This window comes from Ammodytes marinus (assembly GCF_949987685.1).
Source record: "Ammodytes marinus genome assembly, chromosome: 3".
NCBI lineage: Eukaryota > Metazoa > Chordata > Actinopteri > Uranoscopiformes > Ammodytidae > Ammodytes > Ammodytes marinus.
Genome location: NC_137232.1, coordinates 20,159,606 through 20,177,699, shown reverse-complemented (window position 1 = coordinate 20,177,699; position 18,094 = coordinate 20,159,606). Strand labels below are relative to the sequence as shown.

The 18,094-nt window shown below is 40.1% G+C and overlaps 1 pseudogene across 1 annotated transcript; it reads right to left on the bottom strand.

Moving 5' to 3' along the window:
* Window positions 1-13,419: 13,419 nt before the first annotated feature.
* On the bottom strand, window positions 13,420-17,367 carry LOC307248383 (zona pellucida-like domain-containing protein 1; annotated as a pseudogene). Its single transcript has 10 exons — window positions 17,271-17,367; window positions 16,613-16,833; window positions 16,034-16,204; window positions 15,865-15,937; window positions 15,628-15,725; window positions 15,170-15,250; window positions 14,732-14,900; window positions 14,540-14,642; window positions 13,742-13,762; window positions 13,420-13,551 (listed from the first exon to the last, which is right to left on the bottom strand). The product of its transcript is annotated as a zona pellucida-like domain-containing protein 1 (transcript).
* Between the last annotated feature and the right edge of the window lie 727 nt (window positions 17,368-18,094).

Genomic DNA, 18,094 nt, shown 5'->3' with positions numbered 1-18,094 from the left:
GACAGTGCAGAGACATCCCCATTTCAAATGCAAATCTGCTGAACGAAGGCTTTTAAACATTTGTTTAGAATAGGGAGTGAATGGAGTTCAACTCCAGTCCACTCAGGCGTCAACTGGAGATAATCCAAATCTGCAAAATAACTTTTCCAAAATAATGATGTTGCTCTGTTTTTGAGAAAATATGTAAATACCCTAAACATTGCCCCATTACATTATTTATCTCAACATTAATATCTCGACAAAACTGAATACAATTATTTAAGAAAAACCACAACTCTGTTTTTTCATGGAGTCTAGAAACAAGCAAAACAATGGTGACAGGAGCCACTCTCTCCTTAAACAGCTCTCAGCAAAACACAGGAGATAAGGTTTGCTAAAAATGAGAGAAAACATCTCTGAAAGGGTATAAATCTTTAATCAAACGGCGGTGATGTGCCTTGCCTCCAGCACTCACAGTACCGAGCTGGAGAGCAGATGCTCAGATCTTGCTTCCCCCAAAACAGGATAAATCCCCTTCTTCAGTCCAAATGTGTCATGGGAGCCGCTCTCTGTGCACTGGAGCTGCTGTGTTTTGGGTTCCCTCCTCAGAGTCCCACAGGGACTGTGTACTATTTCAGCATTTTAAAAAGGGTAAAGAATGGGAGCTAGTGAAGCGCATACTTAATTTCTTTGCCTCTGGATAGAGATCAAAAACAGTTCTCATACAAACATGCGCTAGGGAGATTGTTTATTAAGTTTAGTGCATATAGAGCAAGAATGGAATAAGAAAATGACACCGGAAATTGATGTAGGATGCATTAGTCAAGTTTTGTTTTGAAAATAGAAACAATACTTCCAAAATGCTATTTTATAACATTTCCTCTAATACATATGGTGCTCATAGATTACTTTCTGGACCGCTAACCAGAAGAGTGCCTCTCTTCTGCAGTAGTTTACATAACAGGCATCCTGACAGTATATAGATTTTACGATAAGTGTTGTTGGCAAGCTATGCATTACTGTAGTAAAACGAGGAAGTGATTATTTATGAATGAAATGGCAGCAAGTGATGGACATTTTGTGGGGAAAACTATGTGGTGCAGTAGAAGTTAGATGTGGTTTCAAACAGTTCTGCTGTAATCAGTACATCAGTGTGAGTGCTGTTGGTATTAATGAAATCAAGTGTTTTCATACACTGACAATGCATTTATCATGGGGACATATTGTTGCAAAGCCAGGGCACTTTGTCACATTGTGTGGGTTTCAAGTAGCTCTGACGCACAAAACGTAACGTCTCTGTTCTTTGTATCCTGTTGTTTTAACTGCTGGTGCCATTACAAAAAAAGAAGAAATAGAAATCTTTGCAAGTGCCCCTGCTATATGCGTTTACATACACCACAAAATGCATGCCATCATTTCCCTACGTGAAGTTAACAAGGACTTCAAAGACATGTTCGATGCAGTCTGAGTGCTTTTGCAAAATCCTATGCACGTGCACCCAAAGGAGCAGACACCTACATCTAATAATGAAGATGAAAAGAATAAAAACCATTGCAGTTGTATTCCCTAATTATACAAACATGCATATGGATGTGTGTACAAAAACACACATATGCAGTATGCAGGGGGTTGAGAAGTAGCATACATTGTCCAATCAGCTGGCTGTTCTTTTCAATAGAAGAGGAAAACAACAAAGAGAGGGCGAGGCTGCATCACTACTAGAATGCATTGTTATTTCAAAGTCTAAAACTAAAAAGAAAATATACAAAACTAAACAGAAAGAGACCAACGGGCTGAGACTGAAGGAGACAGATGCTGCAGGTGGAGTGAGGAAAAGAACAAGGGAAGTCATTAAATGTTTGCACTCTTTCACACTCTATCAGAGAGAAAAATGGGAGTGTTTTTAAGAAAAAACGCTGATGAAGACAGAAGTGACAAATGACGAGCACAAAATGCAATTCATCATTCTGCTCGACTAAAGGGTGGAATCAAATATTTTAATGTGTGAGAGAGTTATGGAGTGGGTTATTGCTGGACAAGCAAACCTTCCTACTTTGTCAATCTATAATGGAAATATGTTTTGATGTTATTATGTCTGACGGTTTTAACCGCATTGTTCTCGATAATGGACTCAATACTTTAACAGCTTAAATGTATCTGTCTTTCTTAATATAGTATGACAAACTTTATCCACAGGAAATCACCAGATGCATTATAATAAATCAATCGATCAAATGAACGCTTGGAGGAAATGCCAACCGGAAACAAGCAGCTTAACATTACATTAAATTATTCAAAGTATCGTAAAAATGATGTGATATTTCATTAGTCCTATAGAATGCTTGCGTTTTACTTAAACACATGGAGGTCAGAATCCAAAGTGAACACCAGATTGGCACCTTGAAAGCTAGCAGTGTCAGTTTTTTTCAAGGACACACCAGCAGGCATGACTCTTGCTATCTTGAAGTTCTGAGGTCGGCTTAGCTGGTGTTCTGTACACACCTGAAGCAAATCTGAGTTTCTTAACACACAATAAGCTGTGCGCCAACAGTCTTCTCAAATCACACAATTCTTCACTTTTGGCAAGGTGATTACACATGGCAATTTAGCTCGGAGACGACGACTGTCGACAAATCAAGAGATTGCAGCGTGTAGCTCCACCCTCTTGGGACACTTTTGGATCACTCGATACCCACACGAAATGGTGACAAAAATAAGTAAAGCATAGTTTGCTTTTTATGGCGCCCTTCCCTACTTTTGACATGGAAACGACAATAAATTAATAAATAAACCGAAAAGAGACCTATTACTTTGTCTGTACACATCAGGTTCTTGTTGGATCTGGACCTCCCTTTCCATACCATTGCACCACAATGGTATGGAAAGGGATTCAATTCAATACAACTATTTTGTCCATTGTAGTGGAAATTTGTCTTTACTACATCTCAGCAACTAAAACAATTGCTGTGTTAACGCAAGGGACTTTAGAGACTACATGTGAGCTGAGACGATAATAACATCCCCTGAAACATGGCTTATGTGAAAATGGAGACTTGCTGGCTTCAACCTCTTATTTGCATTTCTCATCTCTCTCAACACTTGAGAATGCAGCTCTGCCGGATTTAATTGAGAAGTGGGAGTCTTGATTTACAAAGGGGATTTATCGAAACCTTTAGTGCAGTAGGCTATATGTTTGTCACTTCTTTACATCCCGGGAGTTCCCTAGCTCATCCAGCTTAATCACTGACCTATGCAAACACAAGTCTGCTTCACATTGGAATGTATGCAATTACCTGTACTGTATATTTTATATATCCTGCCAGTCTACAGAGTGCTACTGTGTGTAAACTTCTGACTAAGCTAATAAGCCACATATACAGATCTAAAAAAAGCATGTGCATCCTTCGTTTTTGCTTTCTGTGTCTTGGAGTCAGAAATTCAATGCATAATGAAAACGGCCCCCTGGCCCCTCCTGCCTGGGGTTGTCTCTCTGGTTGGATGTCTGGCTCCTGCCATGAATTATGAACCATGATCCCTGCAGGCTCCCTGGTGGCCACAGATGGATTGGGGGAAAAGCTGCCCATCTCAGTCAGTGGTGTCGAAGGGCATTTGTATTGTGCAAGGGGATGCAGTTGTTTGTGTAAAGCGCTGCGTGTCCCCTTGCCCCTTGTGAACCAAATTGGTGTCAGGTAAATGTAAAGGCTTGATGGGTCAGAGATTCCTACATGTGAACAGGTGTGACAGCAGCTTAACCCTAACTGGCGATATCTAAAAGGATTTTATATGGCTTTTGATATATAGCGATGCAGGACATATGTGGAAAGAAGTGATGGTTTGACGAACCAAGTGTCAAGCTCATTTTGGCCACCATGATTGATGCCTGACAAAAGATTTATTCCAGGTCAATACACACATAATCGACCAATGTTAAGCACTTCATCCAGTATTTAGGGAGTCAGGGCAGTCAACCTCATTAAGTGACTTAAAAGTTAATTGCTAATCAGCTGATTGCATTCATGGATGAAACATTTTTGTTGTGCTTAGTTTCAGTATGGCTGTTAACCCCACAATTATGACAGAATAAATGGCTGTCCATCAACCACAGACAGAAGGAAAACATCTATTTAGACCTTTCTGCTGCATGCTTTTGACGCTACTGATCATGTGATTCTCTCTGACAGGCCCAAACACTGTGCTGCCATGAAACACCTTTAAAGCACTTTGACTTTTTCCTGTTGATTCTGGAAACGGTAGATCTTTTTCTGTTAAAAAGGCCCTGTGGGGTTCCCCTTCAGGGCATTTCTGTGGATGTAGATTTCCTGTAATGTGTTACCCTTGGGCCACTTGACTCAAATACATAAGCTCACCTTCTACGCTGACGCAGAAGATACAGCCGTATATTCTGATCAAAGTGACGGAGACACAGTTGAAAATCTCCTCTAATGTCTTCATGACCTTCAAAGTTGAATGTCCCGGCTTAATACTGACAAATGTGAGCTCCAATACTGTATAATATGATTGTCACAAATGCCAGACGGTTTGGACCAAGGTCATAATGTTGTTTTCCTTTTTGCGCCACACTAGTGATAGAGCCCCAGGAATGGAAAAGTGGGTTGGTCGGTCCTCTGTTTTGGTTCAGACAAATACTGGATGGATTGTCATGAAATTTGGGTTTAGACATTGATGGTACCCAAAGGAGGAAGCTTCACCGCCATGATTCAGGATGATTCAGAATGAAATATATCAACCATTTGCATTATGGATTCCCATCACATATGACACTATTAATGATGTTCAAAAGATGGTGACGCTCATTCCAAAACTGGGATATTTAATATTAAAACTTTCTGTTTGTGTTACTTTGGACTGAATGTTTGTGGAAAAGAAGATTAATAACAAGTACAAAACAGAGCCATGCACTGCCCCAAGCACTGCATCATTGGCTCTGTTCCTTTTTTTAAATTTTGTGTAGAGTGTGTCCCCAAGCTTTAACCCTGGTCTTCAAAAAAAAATGCCATTTAGACATTGTGTATAACCTGAGACCATCACATGATAGGGTATTTTGGGTCATCCAAAAGTCTTGGATAAAAATAAAAGTTGGTAATGCTTTTATGCTCCTTAACTCTATAAGAAAGTTTGTATCTCCTTTTGTCTAATACTTCATAGCTCTGTGTTTCTGTGCTTGTTTTATAACGTATTTCAATAGTTTAAAGTTTGCTGCATTTTCCATGTTCATTCCTCCTTTATAATCCCTTCCTGTCTCTCTAATCCTTCTGTGACTTTTAAAGTTGTATATACAGTATATATTAAAAAAAGAAACTCTCAAAATGTCAGATTGTATACAAAGTCCATCTTCTACTTAATGCTAAAGTGTGTCCTCTTTTTGTATAGACAGTGTGTGCAAATATGTGACATGGGTGATAAATCAAAAACTATGGCATTCTGTTTTATCTTGCTCTTGATATATTCTCTAGCGCACTGCAGTCTCCAGAGAAACAAAGCATCTCAAGAGGACTCTCAGACATCACAGTGACACTTCCACATCAACAATAAATAAAATGATGATACCATATATGACTCAGTGTGCCGATAGTAGACCGGAGATTATAAACCAGTCAACAATCATTGCTGCACCACCACAATGCCCCTGCTTCTACAGGACTCCTATAGCAAAAGGCCTCCTCAGCTGTACATTATTGATGGGGCCTAAATTGAATGTGCCTTTGTTCCTCCATGGATGGACACAAGGCGTGTGTCTCCCCTACATGGAGAACAGTTGTGAGCGGTGGGGGAGGGGGAGCAGGGGTAGGGTGACTCACCCCTGTCCCATCATGCAGCAGGAGATTCATCCATCACATTGAGAGGTGCCGCATCAATCATTAACCAGTAGGACCCTGCTGAAAGGCTGATGGACAGCTTGACAAATAAGTTAAGATGAAGTGGGGCAAGGTGATGCTGGCATTTTCCACTTTTCAGGCAATTTATTCATAACACAACAATGGAATATCCTAATGGAGGTAAATGAAACGATCCTGAATAGAAGTTGCCATAATTGTGAGAGGGAGGGAAATAATGGATTATGGGTTTTTTCTCTCCCAGAGCATTAAACTCGACTTAACTGAACTTGCAGGGTAAATTTGTTGATGCTTTTAGGGATTCTGAGATGCTGTGGCACATACAACACATAATACTTTTCTCATGGGTGGCCAGCTCTTCTCAGAGAAATTCCTGTGGTTTTTCATACTCATCCAGGTGTAAATGATGCACACTCTGATAATCGAGTCCCAAAAGTCCAGAACAAAAAAACATGAGAGGATTCCAACTGCAGATATACAGAAGAATACTGGAGCCGTTCAGCCAGAATAGGATTATTCTCCCTTTTGGAGGAATTCTATATATTTTTAGCTGTCTTTATTGCGACGGAAATTTACATGAAGACCAAAACCTCAGGCTTGTTTGTCCGCAGTGAGCATACCTAAGACGTGCACCTACTTGTCATCTTACCTGTTGAGTTGTGTGATCAGGTACTGAAGACATAGACCTTGTTATTTAAAGTTCAATGGATCAAGTGACTGTGTAATGTGAGTCAGAGAACTCTGTTTTCCTTCAGCTCTGCACAGCATTGGAACAACTTAGCTTTACAGTGCACTGTTGCGTTCACAGCTTGTTGCACTGCCCCCAAGTGACCAGAGAAATATGTAAATGCAGGTTTAAATATTAAAGGATACGGCTGTTAACATTTAATATTTCTTTATTATCAACAAATCCAATGAACTGACCAAAACCACAGTGGGTTAGTCAGTCTCTCAATAAAATAACTTAATAATAAAATAACTAGCAAACATCATAGTAAAACAGGGGTAGATTGTGTTAGTGCAGGGGACTATTTTTAGTTGTGGATTAACACACGCATTTGGGGCAATAGTATTTACAACAGCAAAGTGGTGTTTGCAGTATCGACTCAAAATAAACTCTGTGTGTTCATGGTAATGAAGGAACGTGTCACCCAACAACAGCGGAACAATGCAGCTCATCAACACATCAAATTTGTTTTTAATAGTTTAAGGACAACATTGGAGCTCTATGGCACAGAGGAATAAGACATTACAGGCTTTGGCTATACACATACAATGATTTGTACAAAGTAAAAAATATATTTCTCTTTTTTGAGGAGGCAACACAAATCATGTTCTCATTTTGAGCAAAATTAGCATGATGAGCTAGGCAACAGCAAACTGTACAATAACCACTTATAAAACAGCTTGATGTGCATAAACATACACTCAACAAAAATATAAATGCAACACTTTTGTTTTTGCTCCCATTTTTCATGAGATGGACTTAAAGATCTAAAATTCATTCCAGATACACAATATTACCATTTCTCTCAAACATTGTTCACAAATCTGTCTAAATGTGTGATAGTGAGCACTTCTGCTTTGCTGAGATAATCCATCCCACCTCACAGGTGTGCCACATCAAGATGCTGATCTGACATCATGATTAGTGCACAGGTGTGCCTTAGACTGTCCACAATAAAAGGCCACCCTGAAATGTGCAGTTTTGTCTCACAGCAAAATGCCACAGATGCCACAAGCATTGAGGGAGCGTGCAATTGGCATGCTGACAGCAGGAATGTCAACCAGATCTGTTGCTTGTGCATTGAATGTTCATTTCTCCACCATAAGCCGTCTCCAAAGGCGTTTCAGAGAATATGGCAGTACATCCAACCGGCCTCACAACCGCAGACCACGTGTAACCACACCAGCCCAGGACCTCCACATCCAGCAGGTTCACCTCCAAGATCGTCTGAGACCAGCCACTGAGACAGCTGCTGAAACAATTGGTTTGCATAACCAAACAATTTCTGCACAAACTGTCAGAAACCGTCTCAGGGAAGCTCAACTGCATGCTCGTCGTCCTCATCGGGGTCTTGACCTGACTCCAGCTCGTCGCCGTAACAGAATTGAGTGGGCAAATGCTCACATTCAATGGCGTTTGGCACGTTGGAGAGGTGTTCTCTTCACGGATGAATCTCGGTTTACATTGTTCAGGGCAGATGGCAGACAGCGTGTGTGGCGTCGTGTGGGTGAGTGCTTTGCTGATGTCAATGTTGTGGATCGAGTGGCCCATGGTGGTGGTGGGGTTATGGTATGGGCAGGCATCTGTTATGGACGAAGAACACAGGTGCATTTTATTGATGGCATTTTGAATGCACAGAGATACCGTGATGAGATCCTGAGGCCCATTGTTGTGCCATACATCCATGAACATCACCTCACGTTTCAGCAAGATAATGCACGGCCCCATGTTGCAAGGATCTGTACACAATTCGTGGAAGCTGAAAATGTCCCAGTTCTTGCATGGCCAGCATACTCACCGGACATGTCACCCATTGAGCATGTTTGGGATGTGCTTGACCGGCGTATACGACAGCGTGCACCACTTCCCACTAATATCCAGCAACTTCTCACAGCCATTGAAGAGGAGTGGACCAACATTCCACAGGCCACAATTGACAATCTGATAAACTCTATGCGAAGAAGATGTGTTGCACTGCATGAGGCAAATGGTGGTCACACCAGATACTGACTGGTTCTGAGTCCCCAGACCCCCAATAAAGCAAAAAAATGCACATTTCAGAGTGGCCTTTTATTGTGGACAGTCTAAGGCACACCTGTGCACTAATCATGATGTCAGATCAGCATCTTGATGTGGCACACCTGTGAGGTGGGATGGATTATCTCAGCAAAGCAGAAGTGCTCACTATCACACATTTAGACAGATTTGTGAACAATGTTTGAGAGAAATGGTAATATTGTGTATCTGGAATGAATTTTAGATCTTTAAGTCCATCTCATGAAAAATGGGAGCAAAAACAAAAGTGTTGCGTTTATATTTTTGTTGAGTGTAGCTGACATTTTAGGGGATCAACTATTTCACATTGTCGCTCACCTTCTTGACACTTTTTAATTAGAAGATGAGCAAGTGGCTAACTAATTGTGTCGTTTGTTAGCAGAAGTTTAAGACATTTATGTCAGGTGCACCAAAGACCAAAGAAACTGTCATTAAATTGAAAAGTTCGAAATATATTCCCCATCAGCACTTTGAGTCATGACCTTTTTCTGGCAATCAGAGTTCCTGATTCAACTAATTTAGAGTCCAGAAGAGTGTCAAATCCACACATTGAAACACATTGCAAAAAAGCATTGTGTCGTGTCTCACACTTTATTTGCCCTCATTCAAATGTGTTTCTTAAATGTAGACATTTAACTGGGCTGAACTCGCTGGAATTTGGTTGGCTCTAAGCTTACTCTAAATTATACCAGTACACTTTTCTTTCAAAAGTTAGAAGTCTGATTTTGAATGTCCACAAACAGTAAGACGTGCTTAACTTACTACTAAGAAAAAAAAACTTAGCTAATTGGAGGTTCATGCTTTTACATACACACTCTAGGCTCAAAGCTACATGCCAATCATACTGTTTTCATGATAGGCTCAGACTTTCTTCCCTTCCTTTGCCTTACATTTTACAGGGATCAATGAATGGAAATAATCTTCCTTTGTTAGACATGTATTGCCAAGTGGGGCACCAGCAATAAGTGTTTGTTGAATTCATCCCACAACACCCCCTGAAGGCTTAACAGTGTGTTCTGGTGTCCTACATTCACCCTTGTCCATTCCCACTCTCAACACTAATTGGACCAACACTAACTCGCACAGTCCAAATACACTTCTGATGCAACTACACTTGGGCATATGCTGCATTCATATTGTATCACATAAACACCAGCTGCTGAATGGTGCTAGCTCGTCAAGTCTTTGCTGAACAGGTAGGATTTCTTTGCCTGCTCCAGTATTGCTCTGCTTTGGATTTTCTAATGTTGGCAAAGTAGGAATAGTTTGACATTTTAGGAAATATAATTGTTAGCTTGGTGAGAATTTGGGTTAGGAGGAGGTTAGCTTACATTAGCATAATGTCCGTGGAAGCAGGAAAACTGCTTAGTCTGGCACTTGCATCGTTCATGCTACATGGGATGGATGTCAGCGAACCCTTTCAATTCAGGTTTTCATGAAACAACACACATTTGCTTGTTTTACAGGCACTAGGCAGTATATTTTTAAGCAGCAATTAAAACAGGCATTTCTGAAAAGTCTGACTTTCCAGGTGTAATTACAACAACTTGGATGTCGGCATATCAGGTTTGACCTATTGGGAATTACACTTACTCATTCACATGAGTTATATGAGAAGGTTGACACCATAGGCTACTATCTGTCTATTTGCTATAGCTGACTGCTAATCTGAAGCCAGGAGATGGCTAGTTTAAAGCGTTGTGTAATGGAAATGGGGAACACACAACTAACAGGGCTCTTTCCAAAGGTTACTCTATCTCATTTGTATAGAAGTAAAAAAGAAATATATATATTTAGCTATATATATATATATATATATATATATATATATATATATATATACATACATATATAAATAAATATAGTTGTGTGCCTGAGTATTTGAAGAAACGCATAAAGATATTATGCTATGCTAAATTAACAGTTGCTCAGGCTTAGGTGTTTGCTCAGCTAAAAGACAGATAGTGTTGATCCTCTCTTCTCGTCTAACTCTCTGCACAAATCCAATTAACTGTATTTCCTTAAATGTTGATTTCCACCCCCCCCCCCCATAAATATATTCAGGATGTAGCAAAGAAACGGTGTAGAACTTATTTTGGTTCCTTTGATATGACGTGAAGATTAAAATACACTTTTGCCCAGTTTCCCAGCGTTACTGTCTCATTACAGAAGGTTAATGAAATACCTGGACCTTCCAGCATGACTTCAGCTGCTCAGCAGTCCAGTGCAGTCCTAATTTTGTAAAGTTTTACCTGCAAGAATCCATCCCCCTTTTTTCTTATTTTTGTAGCTTATTATCTCATCACATCAGCCCGTGAGCACAACTCTGTCACTGTTTATACAGTCATCATATTCCTACCGTCTTCATGTTCATATGCCTGCCCTAAATTACAACTGCTCCATGGATTGTTCATGATTTGGCTGTCTACTAAACTAAATGTATAGCCTGAAGACAGACTCATATGCTTATTGATTAGAATTGAAATGGCGGGAAAATTATGATTTCAGCTGAAGACAAAACACCACCCAAAATGGAAAAAAAAACACAAAATCCATCCTCACAGAGATTGCATGTCTGTTGCAGAGAACAGTTTTAATGGCAGCAATACAAATGCTGCATACAGTGATGCAACCACAACACGAGTTGACTTTTAATATGTTAATGCATAGTAAAATATGCGCTGTTAAGAATAACATAAGCAGCAAGTGCATTATGGATTTGCAGCTGCTTTTTATGTTGGTTCCCCCCACGACTATTAACATTATAGAGGGCAAAGCAGCTGAATCCAAAGGTTAATGTCTTCAACATAAGAGAGCCACAGAGAATGCGTTCATCCCTGTTGGTTTAATTCAATTACATGGAACTCATAAAAGAGGGATTTGTCCCGAACATACAGTTAGCACAGTCCTAATGGAGCACCACCTTCCAGCTCAGCTGATTTATCCCCCCTCATGTCTCAAAGTGGGTCGTCTTGTCACGGAGCTTGTCATGGCCTACTTAACAACAGAGGAGCTTGTAATTAGATCGTTTGTCAAGCCACACGCTGATTTTGTTGGCTTGCTCTTTTTATTGTGTTCAAGAAGCGTCATCTCTCTTTCTGTAGTGGGTCACTTTCGCCCTACCATGACCAGCACATAAACTCGAAGTATAGGCAGCTTGTAAACACCCTAAAGCTGATATGAAGAAAAATAAGCTTTGTGGGCAATAAAACGGTCCTCTAATCCTAATTTACTCAACATTTTTAAATTGACATTGAAAACCTATCCATGACTACAAATGGATGGCACTGTGGACAGGTAAAGTTGTTGCATCATGCAGCCTTAAAAAATATGATTAAACAAATGGTGATTATACACCCTCTAGTGGAGGACCATTACAGAAATATCACTCCAGAAACCTCAACACAAACTTTCTTTTATCAAATGTGCTACCAAAGCAAGGGACATCAAACGTCAAACCGAAGGAAACTACGGAAAGTATGAATTTCAAATGATAATATTCATATTGAACAGTTCTACTTTTGGCACAATCTGCATTCCTCTAGTTATAAAATAGTGAGTGTGAGTGCCAGTTATACTCAGATTGATGAATTAATCCTTTTCATTTCCTTTAAATTCCCAGAGTGCAGCGCAAAAGCTTCTTATTTTTACATCTTGCAAGCTTTAATTGTATTAACAACGCATGCATGGACAGGGGGAAAATGGCACAAGAAATACACTGCCGCAATCATTGGCTTTGTAGAAATATACAAACTTTTTTTTGCCAGAGTAGGTTATACATTATTACATGTATTTAAACTAGGTAGAGTCCCATGATTAAATGTGTGCTTGAATACATAATTTAAAAAAGCAATTCTGCGAATAATAACAAATGGTGATGATGATGATGAAAAATTAATACATGTACTGTAGTCTGTATGACCAACAGGAGGGTAGTGGTACAGTCATTTTGCGTCTAGAATTGAATCAATTAAACATTTGCCTCTTCATATAACATGTAACATGTCAGACCTGGCATGCACAATATCTCCCATGTTGCTTGTGAAACTATCAAAACGTAATTAGAAATTGTTACAAAGTGTGCAATCCATCATTCATGTTTGTAATTCATCCACAGATGTATTAACTTATTTATGGACTGCGTGTCTTATAAACAAGAAGCCTGATTTCTTAAATAAAAGAATATTTTCTACAATAAACTGAATCAATAGTTTTTTGCTTTGCCCCGGCTGTAAGTTAAAGACATAGTCCGATATTGTTGAAAATGTTTTAGGAAGGTATGTGCCACATTATTTCTTAACTTTTTCTCATTTCATAACTTCCTGGAGAAAGCAAAAAGGCGTATTTCCCAAAATGTCATACTATACCTTTACTATGATGCCGGAACGTCTTTCTTTCTTTCTTTCTTTCTTTCTTTCTTTCTTTCTTTCTTTCTTTCTTTCTTTCTTTCTTTCTTTCTTTCTTTCTTTCTTTCTTTCTTTCTTTCTTTCTTTCTTTCTTTCTTTCTTTCTTTCTTTCTTTCTTTCTTTCTTTCTTTCTATGTTCTCCCTATCTTTTCTTCCTTTTAACATACAGTGCATCTTGGTAGGTACATTATGCAGACTTCACCTCCCATAATATCTAACTGTCTGTGAAGGATTGGAAAGATACATTAAGAGCCCTGATCAATAGTTTGATTCGATACAGCAGAGTCCTAGATGCATACATTATGCACCTCCACCAGTAAGTGAATGTCACCCTGTCAAACTCATTCCATCATCTAGCCCGTGCTGACCTCCGTTAATCAACATAAGTGGGCTGCTGCTAGCTTTGCCACTTCAGTTTTCGATAAAAAGATGCCGCCGCCAAAATGGCTGCCACCCACAATGAGGACAGCCACGGAAATCCCCAGGCCGACAGACGTGCCGTTGCCATCAGACCGGCTACCAGACAGCGCTGCACACAAATGAGAGTGACACCGTCATGGTATGTTTAATTCCAGCAGAAAACAGAAAACATTATGGCTTGCTGCAGATAAGACATTTTCTTTAATTTTCTGAAGGAATTGAATTAGTAAAAAACCTTGTGAATGGTTGTTCTCATTGAAGTCAAGCTAAATAAATAACGTATACTAAAACATACTTACCCTGTTCTTTGGAGAGATTGGCTGAAAGAAAGAAGGAAGGGGCAGTATTTCATTATGAGGGAGATTATATCCAAATTGTATAAATGTAGCCTAGTTTGTAGACGCAACATGTTTTTGCAAAATATGCATGTACTGTTTATCTTATTTTCTTATGTATTTTATTCCATATTGGTTGGTTTTTCTCCAGCCGTTTAAAGCTGTGGTGGAGGATTTGGGGAGAAAATGGCAGTTGGGATAGAGATTCAGATCCAAATACCTCAACCGCTCCACTTGTTCTCTTTGGTCCCTCCCCTATGGTCCCTCCGACCCTGACACGGTCTACACCAAAAAAGTCGTGCCAAAGTGAATGGACAGTCCCAACAGCCAATAAGAACAGAGAATCGGAGCATCGCTCTGATTGGTCAAACTGTACCGCTCATGTTAACTTTGACCAATCAGAAATCACATACCCCAGCTTTAATACAGAAATGTTTCCACTGCATGGGGAAGTATCAACGAGTGTTGCTTCATCTTATTGTCGACACTAAGCGAGGAACTTTTGAATATTTCTGAAACAGTCTAATTTTTTGTCTGGTGATCATAAGTTACATGTAACAGCAAACAAGACCATCACTGCAAACAATGCTATTTTCATACAGTTTTGATGCAAAATACCAAACTGTTGCTTTAATAATCACTATCAAAACCACCTTAGTGATGTTTGTGTCTTTATGTGTCATGGTCTGCTCAGTGGTTTTTATTTGACAATGTCCGACAAATATCTCTGTTTGATAGAAACATGACAAATAGGGCACGTACGGCTCTCTGCTTTGGCCTTTATAGCCACGCTGAGCACGGACGAGTCAGTGATGCTCTCCTGGATGCCCGTGATCTCAACACTCCTCCTCCTCCTGTTGCACTGCTATGGATCAAACCAGATGGAGAGTCACGACTTGATGATCCAGCTGGAATTGCGTATTTCTGCTTGAAATGCATGAGGGGCCTCCTTACCTTGAACGTGCTGCAGGTGCTGCGCTCGCAGAGCCGGGTTATGCAGTGCAGATAGTATGTTGAGACGGTCTCATTCTGTTGCTCGATGAAGCGGAATGCAGGGAAGTGGAAGCGGGCCTTCTGGCTATCCCCGTTCTCCAGCACGGTGGTGAGCTGATCTATGGAGCACCTTTCAATAAAAGGTACAGGCATATTGATGATAGAAAGGCAGGCAGACATATTCACGACTATAGGGCTCCCTTTGCTTTTGGAGGTACTGTAGCTGTCCTGCACAAATTGAATGAAAGAGAGGAAAACCTGAAGGCAGTCTAAAGGTTTCAATGGAAAGCTTGACTGCTGAACCGAGGGACAGACCCTATTATCATTCATTGAAGGACTGGAAGAAATTCACTCGTTAATTGTTGTATAAAAAAAGTTTGAGGTGTTCTGCTGACTTACGAGACAAACAGATTGAAGAAGGTGGAGTTGAATGGCTGGGGATTCACCGAGGCGTAGCACCGGACTAGAAGAACAAAGTACCCGTGGAGAAAATAATAAGTTCACACAAGTGGAAACTTCAAATTTGTAATGTATCAAATTCAGATCACAGTCATGTGGTTGGAGACTAGAACACCTGGACATTCACTCAGATGTACGATGCTGCAGCCATCCATACAATATATTTTCGACTTTCAGAACCTGTATCTAGAACACTGCTAAAATGTAAACATCTGTCCTTCACTTGATCTTTGATGACAAAAGTAAAGACTACAGTATTACTAACTGTAATTTGTAAATCCTGATCATATTAATGCATACATATCTACCCTTTTCCTACTTAGATCAAATGCGGACTATTTTAAAATAATAGACAAAAGGAAAAGCTGCAGAAGGTATATGATGTAAGTGATTCATACTGTGTGGTCAGGTTGGATGCCTCGACCTCCACGTAGATGTTTGTTCTCAGTTCGACTCCCAGAGGCGGCATGATGAGGGGCGTGGTGTCATTTATGTCCTGGTGACAGAAGAGAAGATAAAGCAAAAAACATTGAGGGAGCTCTTACGTAAGGTCTATCTTGTTGAGGTACAGTTTTACAATGTTGGCCAGGTGGCGAGGAGGTTATGTATAGTATGTGAGAGAGGTGCGGCAACACCTGGTATAAGGACATGCTGAGGGTGCTGACAAAACTTCCATTATTTTCCTTCTAAGCAATGGAGGAAGAAGACCTACGTGGAAGGAAGGAATTAGATCACACTTGGCACAACTGAAATGTTAGAAGGGTTAATGCCTTTTTATTTGAAACCACATACATGTCAATTTACACATCCACCTGGGTGTTGTTAATGAGATACTCCAGCGGATAAGCACAGGAGTAGTAATACTTTAGCTCTGCGTTGTAGGTGATCATCCCCATGGTGGGGTCGAAGGATCGGATCGCGCCACTGGATGTTGGAGAAGTCTGAGAATATTCCTGTCCCTGGTGCGCTTGTGGTCTGAGAGATTATTTAATGGAAACATGATTATTTAAAAAATTGGTTAAAAATACATCTTGGCCAACTTTTCTTGCACAGCCTGCAGCAGTGATGAAACCATGGCGAGAAAGTGGATCAGCTTTCTAATTCTTGACACAAAAAGGATACTAGTGGGGGTTGCTTGTGTCTTAAATTTAGTCAAGAGAAAACTGATTCACATCATGTATTACTGGCTGAAGTTCCCTTATTTCTTCCGTCTTGGTCACTTCTTACTTGTCTTTGTATACCTGGGCCAAAACAGTGTAGTACTCGTCTCTTATACTCTTTCAGTTTCCTAAATCTTCCCATTAGCTAAAGGTTAACAAGTCCCAAAAATTACCATCCCTCAGGTCATTAAAAATCAGGACACTACATTTATGACATACTCACCAAGAAATTACTCCCGCAGGCATTTCCCGCCCTGATGGGGAAGCTGAATCTAACCACAGGAGGCGTCACCGACGTGTCCAGCGTCCCCTTACAGTCAAAATCGTCCAAGATGTAGTTGAGGATCAGTAAGCTCTCGTTGTATCCAGTGTAGATAACAGGGCATATTTGAATGGCAAGATCGATGGAGGATATGCCACACACAACAGCGATATCAGTGTATTAGTGATAAGACAACATTGTTGTTGAAAGACCCTGATGTGATTTTCATTCACTTCAACGGAGTTCAAACTACTGTTCAGCATGCACATTCAGATGGCGGAATTTCATAAATGTACGTAAAATTGTGGCAAATAACATGGAAAATCCTGAAAATTCATATTAAAAATGCTTCAAGTGTATAAAAATGTAATTAATTAATTTTCAGAACCACAGCAGTTTATAATATCATAAATATTACACTCATTCTACCTGTTCTACTTTTGATTCTGTGCACATTTTTACGAGTGCAATTAATACTCTTTCAAGTGGGGTTATTCAATGGGCTATCTGATGTAAACTCAAATCAATTAAGCCCCCCTAAAGGTCTACATCTGAAATAAAATCAATATGACCTCTTCATCCAAACAAATATGTGGTTAAAAGGTCACAGCCATCTTACTTGGTCGTCTGGAGTACGCGCCACACTCCGCTACGCTGAGGGCCTCATTGCCCGCAATACACAGGGAGGTCAGGATGAGGAGGCTGCAGAAAGCCATCTCACTGCTGTGCCCGCTGTGAAAATGCTGAGGCTAACACACAGATGTCAAACACAGAAAAATCCTAATTAATCACTGTCACTGTCATATTGTTGGTTGTGTGTGTGTGAACAATCCACTTTTTGTGGCTGAGGTAAGGGGTCCTTTCCAGGAGGCATATGATGAAACCTAACACAGCCCCCTTCAAAGTTACATGCTTGAACATTGTCCATAAGGCTTTGTGACTATGTGAAAACAGCCCTCTTTGCCTACTGATATGAAACTTAATAAAGTAAGAGTATGTATGGTTTCTATTCTCCTGGGGCCTCACATATAATAGTGGAAAGAAGACCCCTCATTGAGGTGTTTGGTGGTTAAGTGGGACCAGGTCCAGGATGACCCTCAATTTGACAAACTGGCATTAAATAGATTTGTATATGACGGCTTTCGATGCTCATCATTTTGTTCATTTTATGAATATCACTAGTTAGTCAGACTAACAATGTGAGTGACAGTCATTACGTTTGAGCCTTGGTTATTCTTATTTCTTGATTGTGTACAGTTTTACATTTGAGATATTTGTGTTTGTGCTTGAAAGTAAAAGCAGAAATTTCCATATCCTGCACAATCATTTAAAATTAGGTTAATATTAAGGTTTAAGTGGAAGAAAAATAATTGAAGGAAAGTTGGAAGCCTGACCTTGTCAGGTGAGCCACCCGGGAAGAGAAGGCTCTGATGGGGGTCAAGT